The sequence below is a fragment of the Mytilus edulis genome, chromosome 7 (genome assembly GCF_963676685.1).
Source record: "Mytilus edulis chromosome 7, xbMytEdul2.2, whole genome shotgun sequence".
Lineage (NCBI taxonomy): Eukaryota > Metazoa > Mollusca > Bivalvia > Mytilida > Mytilidae > Mytilus > Mytilus edulis.
The window spans coordinates 45,875,049-45,885,484 of record NC_092350.1 but is presented as its reverse complement, the minus strand read 5'-3'; the positions used below and the strand labels follow the sequence as shown (position 1 = coordinate 45,885,484).

The following is a 10,436-nucleotide window of genomic DNA, read 5'->3' as shown; positions in this document are numbered from 1 at the left end:
GTAACATATAAAGGGAGGGGGAATTAAGATATGAAAATCATTAGGCTGCAACAAATAAGGGGTGGAGGTTCAAGTGGGGCCTTTCCTTTTTTTTTAGTATCATCCAGTGTAACCTATAATGGTTGGGGGGACCAAGGGGTCCTTAATTTATTTTTTCTGCCCAAACCCTCCCCCCCCCTTTTCCTAAAAAAATCTTGATCTTCCACTAGGCAGCATTTTTTTTAAGAAGCAGTTGCTGTTGATGAAAAACAATTGTTTACGTATAAGTTTATTGAATAAATGCACATTTATACCCCAATGGGGTTGAAGGCATATATAAATGAACACAATACATAATATAAAAATAACAACAAAAGAACAAACATTATATATATAAACATATAAGTAGGGATCATGCGATGCATGAATTAAGCCCAATTATTTCCCCTTACTTTGCACAGCTAAGTTGCCCGCCAATTGTACCATTTATCATCAGTTTCAAAATATTTCTTCATGAAGAACTGGGAATTATTGAATAAAATGTGGGAATACAATTTAAAGGATACAAAAGTATACAAATCAGATCATACTCTGATACAATGTAACATGTTTTATTAAAAAATAATACTATCAAATGATTTATGTATACCTCCAACCTCCAACACATGAATTGTGAAATAGAAAAAAAAGGGGGGGGGGGGAAGTTTCCAGTGGCGGAAAAGTCTGGAAATTTTCTCATTCCTGCAAATTCAGCCTTAGAGATATAAATGACCAGTTCCTAACAATATCTATAAGAGAAAATTATAGAGAAAAAAAAAAGAAAAAAAAACCTTCAAAGGGTAGAACTGTGTTTTTTCTCCAGATCTTTTATTTTCAAATTCCAAAATGCATTTACTTTTAATTCAAAAAGTGAAATAATTCAAAATCTTTCATTAGTTGATTGAAGATTATTTGATATATATATATATAAAAAGAAAGATGTGGTATAATTGCCAATGCGACTACTCTCCACAACAGACCAAAATGACACGAAAATAAACAATTATACGTCACTGTACAGCCTTTAACAATGAGCTTAGTCCATATCGCGTATTCAGCTATAAAAGGCCCTGATATGATAATGTAAAACAAGTTAAAGAGAAAACTAACAGCCTTATTCATGTACAAAAAATGATTAAAAAAAATGTAACACATAAACAAAGACCACTACTGAACTACAGGGTCCTGAGTCTTGACTTCTACAGAATTCTAATTACATATAGATATAAGAAGATGTGGTATGAGTGCCAATGAGACAACTCTCCATCCAAGTCACAATTTGTAAAAGTAAACAATTATAGGTCAAAGTACGGTATTCAACACTGAGCCTTAGCACACATCGAACAGCAAGCTTTATAGGGCTCCTAAAAATTACCAGTGTATAACCATTCAAACAGAAACAAATGGTCTAATCTACTAGTATATAGAAAAGAGAAATACTTATAATTAATTATGAACCACACCAACAAACAACAACTACTGAACATCATGATATACATGTATAATGTAAATTCAGAAATAATTGCCTGCATTTATTAGTACAATATTGTCATCTTATAAGTGCTATTTTAATTTTTACTATTTTGATAAAAATCCTGTTTAATTCATATAGAATATTTCTTGCGAGAATAATTATTACAACTCTGTCGCACCACAATAATTTCTGAATTTACAGTATGTGAATTACATAAGTGATATTAGAATTAATATAAAAACTTAAAGAACTTTTCACTCCAACTCATAATCTGTGTATTTGAAATTGATACAAATGACATAAAATGGCAGTTTTTGCTGTGCTTGTGCTTAAATCCATATATTTTGTTTGGACAACCTACTGTTCAAAATCAAAATGATGATTTTGTCATGCCAAGTATTTAAAACAGGCCTAAAAAATCAGGGAACTGTCCACACACTTGAATCAATAAAAACACAGTTTCTGTCAAAAGAGAGATGGTTACTTTCAACACTTGTACTATTTATAACAAAAAGGTTTCAGTCAATAATCAATGGTAAAGGGGAGGGTTTACTCTCAATACTAAGGCTATTTCAAAAAATAAGTGCTAAAAGTACTTTATTGTAAATGAAATGTAAAAAAAATACATAATCCATTGATAAAATGGGAAGACATATGGAACATTTGTAACTAAATATATGACATTAACTGATTATAAAAAATATACCACCCCAAAAAACACACTGAGGTCACAATTGTCACTTTAAATAATTGCTGTTAAAAGAGCTTATATTACAAATAAGAAAGGAAAAATATTGAAATGTCAGTTAAGTTTTATACAAGTACATTATGAAATGGCTTAGTTTGCTTTCATTAAATTTCAGGTTAGCTGAACATGTTGTTATTGACAATAACAGTAACACGTCACTTGAACAAATATTTTCTCTAGCTGTTAATGATTATGAAAAAACCACTCCATCTAGTAGATTAGATCCCAAATTAAGCTATATGATTACTGAGATGTTTCCACAAATAAAGAAATCAAAAGTGTTTTGCCAAAAAACAGGGAAAAAAAGCCAAAGCTTTAGGTGTTCAGTTGAAAGCTCAACATGCAATATAGCTGTCGTTGAATTTAATAATTTAGAGAAATGGAAACCACATGATTGGTTTGTTTTGAACAAACTTGACGACAAAATTGTTTTTGGTCATTTTTTTATGGAGACATTTAATGATAATAAAACTGTAATGGAATTATCATTGTCAAAGGCAGGTCAGATTTCCATCTCAATAGCTGATGTACATATCAACTTGTCTGAATATTATATACCAACAAAAATTCAATATACTGCAAGATCTCTGCCTGCAATTTTTAGATGCACTAAACTTATAAAACATTGTCATGGATATGAAATAAAGACAAATGATGATTTGAAATTTTCCACCAGTTTTAGTTGCTCCAAAGAGGTCTGTAAGGTTGGCACAAATTCAATGAATGTAATCAGAAGTGTTAGTTGTACCCGCTTCCTGCCGCTGAGGTCATCTATCTGTAGAAAATGTTCAAACTTTATTCAAAATAGGAAGCAAACTTTGCAAAAACATGAAAATAAAGAAAACATTTGTATCAATTCAAAAGTTTCAAAAGAAGAAATTAAACAATTTATTAAGAGCATTGCTCCAAATTTACATGAGAATCAATTAACATTAATTTTATCTCAGATAGTTGCATCTAACACAAAGAGCAAAACAAGTGTTAGATGGGATAAAGATGTTATATGTATGGCATTGGTATTATTTAATCGAAATCCTGCAGCATACAGAGATATGACACTTAATAAATGGCTTCATTTGCCATCTGAACAAATGCTTAAAATATACAAAAATGCTGTCCGTCAGGGACCAGGTATCATACCTGAAATGATGCTTTGGATGGCGAATGAGGGTAAACGACAAATCAAATTAGATGAAGGGTATTATGGTGGCCTGATACTTGATGAGATGGCAATCCAAGAGGACCTCCAACTGGTCAATACTAAAGAATGCTCCGCATTGTTTGGATTGTCAGATAGTGGAAATGATGTACAAATGATGACGGCTTTAAATGAGGGAAAATTACAATCTCATATTGCAAACCATGTGCAACAATATGTTTTTAATGGCTTAACAGGTTTTAGGTGGCCTTTTGCAAATTTTCCGAACACCCAGGCTTCTCCTTCGGAAATATTTGTTACAAGTTGGATGTGCATAGATGAATTGTATAGATGGGGCTTTAGGCCTATTTACTGCTGTATGGATGGGTCAGCAAACAACAGAGCATTTCTCAAGATGCATTTTCCTGATGGTAATAGTCTTTGTACAAATATGATTGCAAAATGTTTTAAATATCCAGGTAGAAAAATAGTTCTTTTTATGGACCCCTGTCATCTTTTGAAAAAAATTAGGAATAGCATTTTAAGCAGTGGCTTTTTAGAATCACATCAACGGTTACTTACCATAAATGAATCTGTCATAATCTGGAAAATGTGGATTGATGCCTACAACTGGGATCGCACAACAAACAGTTTCCACATTCATCATAAATTATCAGAAGAACACATATTTCCAAGTAATGCACAAAAAATGCGCAACAAATTAGCGTTTGACGTCTTAGATTCTGAAATGTTAAATCTTATGCAACAATATACTAGTAGTCTAAATGCAGCATGTCAGGAGGAAATGAAAGGCGTTCTTCAGTTCTTACAACATACAAGCTTTCTGGTTTCATTCTTCAAAGATTTCAGACCTGTAAAAGACATAAATGATGAACGGTTAAGATTATTTTCCGAGGCTTATAATTGGTTCAAATCATGGGAAAAGTCAAATGTAGGTAGTACCGACGATGAACATAAGAGGTATAAAACCTTAATGACCATGGAAACAAGAGAGGATTTAGACTTCCTATACCTTGGTTTTATGTCTCTTACACATATAATGATAACAGAACTAAAAAGTGAGTTAACTCCGGCAAGAATTAATAGTGATATTGTCGAGAACATATTTTGCCAAGAGCGTTCCCTTTACCATGGAGCAAACACGAACCCTAATTACAATGAGTATAGGACAGGTATCAACAGTATTATTTTAGGGCAGGCAACGACGTCTAGGAAATCAAATGCTGGTGGGGTCAAAGCAGAACCATTTGCTCTTGGACCTCCTCCCAAGAAAATGCACTTCCTGATATAGTATTAACAATTAAATCAATCCACATGTATGTGAATAAAGTCCAATTACTGACACCAAATGATGTTTACAAACCCATTTTTTTAGAGAAAATATCTAGCTCAACAATGTCTAAGTTCTTCAAGTCTGGGTTAGCATATACATATACATATTTAAAAAAGATGTGGTATATATGAATGCCAATGACCCACCTCTCCACAAGAGAGCAATGACACCAAAATTATCGACTTTAGGTCATAGTAACCCTTCATCAATGAGCAAAGCTCATATACAGTTTTTTTATACATGTACATGTAATTTTTCTGGTAGTTTGTTCACACATTGTTATCAATATAGTGGAATTAGAAGTGACTGTCATACAAGTGAGACATTAATTAGCTAGCTATAAAACCAGGTTCAATCAACCAATTTCTACATTAGAAAATGCCAAGTCAGGAAGGAATATGACAGTTGTTGTCCATTCATTTGATGTACATGTATTTTTTCTTTTTCTTTTGCTATTTGATTATGGGCTTTCCGTTTTGAATTTTCCCTAAAAGTTTTTTTTGGGGGATTTTGCTTTATCAATGTTTATATTCCATTGTCAGCTAGATAATAACAGGCTATCATTTAAACTTGTAATTAATTCAAATTTTGGAATGTTGAAAAATTAATTTGGAGGATTCAAATCTGATGCCTCTATAAAAAGTATGATTTACATGTTGCATGGAAAGTTTTTGTACCTCAAGATCCTTGTGATGAAAATTTTTTATATATCTGAAGTATGAAAAGTGTTGTGTGGGGCACATACAATGTAGCATTTATAATAAAGATCAACTACAGGCAGGTTAATTACTCAACAAAATTCCATAATGAATGGAAATAAAATTGAGAATGGAAATGGGGAATGTGTCAAAGAGACAACAACCCAACCATAAAAAAACAACAGCATGGAAAACATACATTTTGAAGTCTAAACAAAAGCCTGGTATATCAACTTGATTTTGAATTTCCTTTCCCTAATACAACTACATGGATGATGGTTCAACCACTGCAAACCCCCTTACATAGATATAGAAAGATGTGGTGTGAATGTACATTTATTTTGCATAGTTCATTATAATATATATGTAAAATTGAGAATGGAAATGGGGAATGTATCAAAGAGACAACAACCCGACCATAGAATAAAACAACATCAGAAGGTCACCAACAGGTCTTCAATGTAACAAGAAATTCCCGCACCTGGAGACGTCCTTCGACTGGCCCCTTTACAAATATATACCAGTTTAGTGATAATGAAAGCCATACTAATTTCCAAATTGTACACAAAAAACTACATTAAAATAATATAAGACTAACAAAGACCAGTTCTAGAGGCTCCTGACTTGGGACAGGCGCAAAAATGTGGCGGGATTAAACATGTTTGTGAGATCTCAACCCTCACCCTATACCTCTAGCCAATGTAGAAAAGTAAACGCATAACAACATGAACAATATGTACATTTAAAATTTAATTCAAGAGAAGTCCGATGTAGAATATTACAAGTTAATAGATAATTTCATCAGAATTACACCAATTGAGATATAACATCATTTTGAAAAAGCATACTACATATACATTGTATTATTCATTAAAGGTTAAACCTTTCTAGAAGCAATTTAGGAGATAAACTAAGTTTTTGTCAAAAAACAGAGTTATCTCAACCTTTGGATATAGAAAAAAAAGGATTTTTGTTCAAACTAATATAATAAAAGCCAAATTAATCTATAACTAACCTTCAATTTTTTCTACTGTAAACATTTTGGACAATACCAGTCACTGTCGCCAATCTTTTCCCACAATTCATCACTAATTTGTGAACACTGTCTGTTGTACCATGAATCGCACAAATCACATGCTATCCACTCATTATGCTCATCTCCATCCTCATAAATAATATTACATATTGGACATTTAGTCAATGAGTCCTCCTGTGTTACCACTTTCTTAGATTTCTTCTTCTTGCTCATAAAGGTAGATTTTCGCTTCCTTCTTACTTTGGTGGTGCATGGTGTTGTTTGTAAACTAGCTTTAGAACATTGAACTCCTGAGGTAGAAGGCTGGTCAGTGCTTACAGGTTCAGTTGTAACATGTATTTGGTCACTTTTTTCCAAATGCTCTGGGAAAACTATAGAAATTTGTGAGGGAATTAATTCACAGAGTTTATCTTTAATAACACTTTTCTTGGAATTACTTTGTATTTCAATTCCATATGCTTTACATATATTTAATAATGCCTTTTTAGAAAAATCAATTAGACCAGCTGCACCATGGTCAATTATAACTGCTTGTAATTTATGGTGAGAACTTATTTTAGATTTTGATTTGTCTTGATTTATACACTTCATTGTAAGAACTGATGAAGAATTAGTTTTAGAATCAACCCTTTTTCTTAATCTTTCTGTTTTCTGTTTACCATAAGTTACAAGGAAATCTTTTCTAAATTGGTTGTCTGCAATTCTACAAAACCTTTCAATAATATCATTATAAAGTTCTATTAAACAGCTCTCTGATGATTCCTGATCATTTGGCAAATAACTACTGTCATTAAGATTTTCAAATGTGGCAAATAAATTTCTCCATGAAGTAAACAAATTTGAGTCTTGTAGAATTGAAGAGTGACAATATTTCAAAAAATTTGAACCAAGTAAATGAAAAACTTTATCATGTTGAACAAGTTTCCTTTTTTCCTCCACAGCTAAGATGAATTCAAACATAGAGTCACATATATTTGTTAACCCCTGAGAAAGGTTCTGTTTTCTTTTTGTCTCATAAAGTGTACTTTTGTACTTAGAATTATTTTCCAAATCATAACTACTTTTAGTCAGATGGTCCATCATTTTCACTTTCAAAAAGGACTTAGCAACACTTTTGATTTTATCCTTCTTGTACAAATTATTTTTAGCATGACACATATGGTGAAACCTACATTTTGCTACACACCGTCCAGCAATATATCTGATTTTACCTTTTCCCCCATCAGACAGACTCATCTTTGACTCACTTTTTGTGTCATGTTTTTTCACTAGGATGTCCATTGGTTTTTTTAAAACTTCAGTCTTAATATAGTCAAACATTTTTGAACAAATTTCAAAATCTACCTCATTTGGTTCAGATTTGAACAAAGATTTAACAAGAAGAATATAATCATTACAGGTGGCATATGAATACAGTTTGGAGTAAAAATTTGTCCATGTCTTTGAGTCAGTGTTTTTATTTGACACATCACCACAAGTTGTTTTAAATAAATCTTCAATTTTGGAATACAACTGATTAACAAACTGTTGAACATTATCTTTAGAAAGCAAAAGATAAGAAGATGAACTTTTTTGGTCGAGAGGAGAAATTTTCTGACCTGAGAATAATTCAGAAATTGCATCTAAATTTATGTCATTTTTAGTTTCCAAACTAACAGGAGATGTCTCAGGAGGATCACAAACTTCTAAATCATCAGACAACAAAAAATCTATTTCTTCAATTTCTTCAATACAAAAATCTGATAAGTCATCAATATCAATTTCTTGTTCTGCATCATTTAAAGCAATATTATTCAGTGATACTTCAAAATCCTTTTTGCAGCAGGATAATTGTTTTTCATAAACTGAACTTGAACTTTCTGAATAAAATTTATACAAGCTTTCATCATGACGCATAACTGATTTTGAATTGAACCCCAAAATACGCAGTCCTTTTTTTTCTTTTGCCCTTCCCACTGCTACTCCTAATTGCCCTGCAGCAAAGATATAACTTGCATCAACTTCAACACGATCAAGAGTGAGACCTTGTGACTTATGAATTGTTATGGCAAATGCAAGACATAAGGGAAATTGCTGTCGGGATGCAACAATTTTATTATCTAAAGAACTATATACAGTAAAAGTTTCTCGTTTCAAGTCTACTTCTATATCATTGTTAAAATGTACAGTTATAATTTTAGTAGAAACAGCAGTTACATTTCCTCTCAAACCATTCACCAATTTATCACTGAGATTTTTAAGCAACATAACAGGGCAACCTTTTTTCAAATGTAAATGTTTTGGAGCTTGAATATTTTTCAATTTTGAATTTTCTCCCTCATCAATTGATGTAAAAACTGATACCTCACCTTCCATATCTATCAGTTTACATGAATTGTGAATGTCACAGTCAAAATTTCGAGAACATAATCTAATTGGATCTTTTCCTGGTGGTAATTTACGAGAAAGTCTCATCAGTAAGTTATTGGTATCTTCAGGTAGGTCACCCCTTGAAATATTATTAATAGCATTAATAAAGTCTACCTGATTTTGACGCATTACTCGTTGAAGTACAAATTTGTGTTGAAATAATTGAACAAACACTTCAGACTTAAAACAATACTCTCCTGCATCTAATTTTAAGTTATCAGGTACTGGAGGGAGTTGGAAGAAATCCCCAACCGCTATCACTTGAATACCCCCAAACATTAAGTTAGAATTTCTTATTTTTCTGCAAATGAACTCCAACTGTTCAAACAATTTTTTTGACAACATTGATATCTCATCAATAAACAATACATCAGTATTAAGAATATTTTGCTTATATTTTGCATAGTGCTCATTGTTTTCTATTTTTTCTCGAAGAACTTCATTTGAGTAACGACCATCGCCTATCCCAGACCACGAATGAATTGTTTTACCGTTAATATTTAAAGATGCAATTCCTGTCGAAGCCGTTTTTTGAACAGATTTTCCTATTTTCATCAATTTGTGGGCTGCATCTTTTAATATAAAGCTTTTACCAGTACCACTCTGACCTAATATTAACAGAGAATGTCCTTCTAGTACCTTATTAAGGGCTTCGCCTTGTAAATTTGTTAAACTCATGTTTACCTTTCTGTGTTTATGTCAACTTTCGCTTTGGTATTTGATCTGGTAACTTGTAAACAGAAAACAGGAAACCAGAAAAATCTTGACCAATCAGATGCCACAGTTACATTTACCTCCTAAAAACCGAAAATTTACCGGAAGTTAAGTACTTACAAATTCAATGGTCTGGAAAAATGTAAATAATTGTCATCTCAAGTGTGTTATACTGTTTGAGGGGTATTCTCAAGGTACGTGAAAGTTGTTTCATTGTCAAGATAAATCAATTACCGACAGACTGGTGTAATTTTATTCGTGAAAAAGTCTAGGGAAATTAAAAAAAAATTGGTTGAAGCGAACACTTTGAAAATTTCCGTTAGCTACCTTGTGTTTTTTTTGTACGGGTATGGATAGTAAACCCAACATTGACAGAAACAAGTGCCTGTGCTTGAATCGGATCGTTTTTAATGACTAAATCTGTTAAAATATTTCACATAAACGAATTAATTCAAATAAAATAGACACTTAAGTGTTTAAAAAGTGGTCAAAATCTTTTGTCAGATGAACCTGAAATTTGAGGCCAAAACCGGTCCTTACCGGACCTACTCCTTTGGTTGAAATCGTGTTTGGCTTTATTATCTGTCATCGATATTACTATGACGTTCTTATTGTTATTACACTTTGCTAACAAAGCCATTGTCTATTTCACACAAAATAAGAAATATATATATTACATACAGATGTTTACATAGCCTTTATCCAATATTTTTTCAAACAACATACATTTACACTGATATTAGTTTTTAAACTGATTAATTATGAAAACAAAATTTACATACTTAATGGGAAGGAAACGGAAAGAGCCAAACATTTCTAAAGTATACGCTTCGATCTATAAAAAAAC

The 10,436-nt window shown here is 32.0% G+C and overlaps 1 long non-coding RNA gene across 1 annotated transcript; it reads right to left on the bottom strand.

The window, feature by feature from the left end:
* Positions 1-287: 287 nt before the first annotated feature.
* LOC139481597 (uncharacterized) lies at positions 288-9,682 on the bottom strand. Its single transcript, XR_011654643.1, has 4 exons — positions 9,560-9,682; positions 6,446-6,837; positions 3,961-4,250; positions 288-3,015 (listed from the first exon to the last, which is right to left on the bottom strand). It is a non-coding gene; the product is annotated as an uncharacterized lncRNA (long non-coding RNA).
* Between the last annotated feature and the right edge of the window lie 754 nt (positions 9,683-10,436).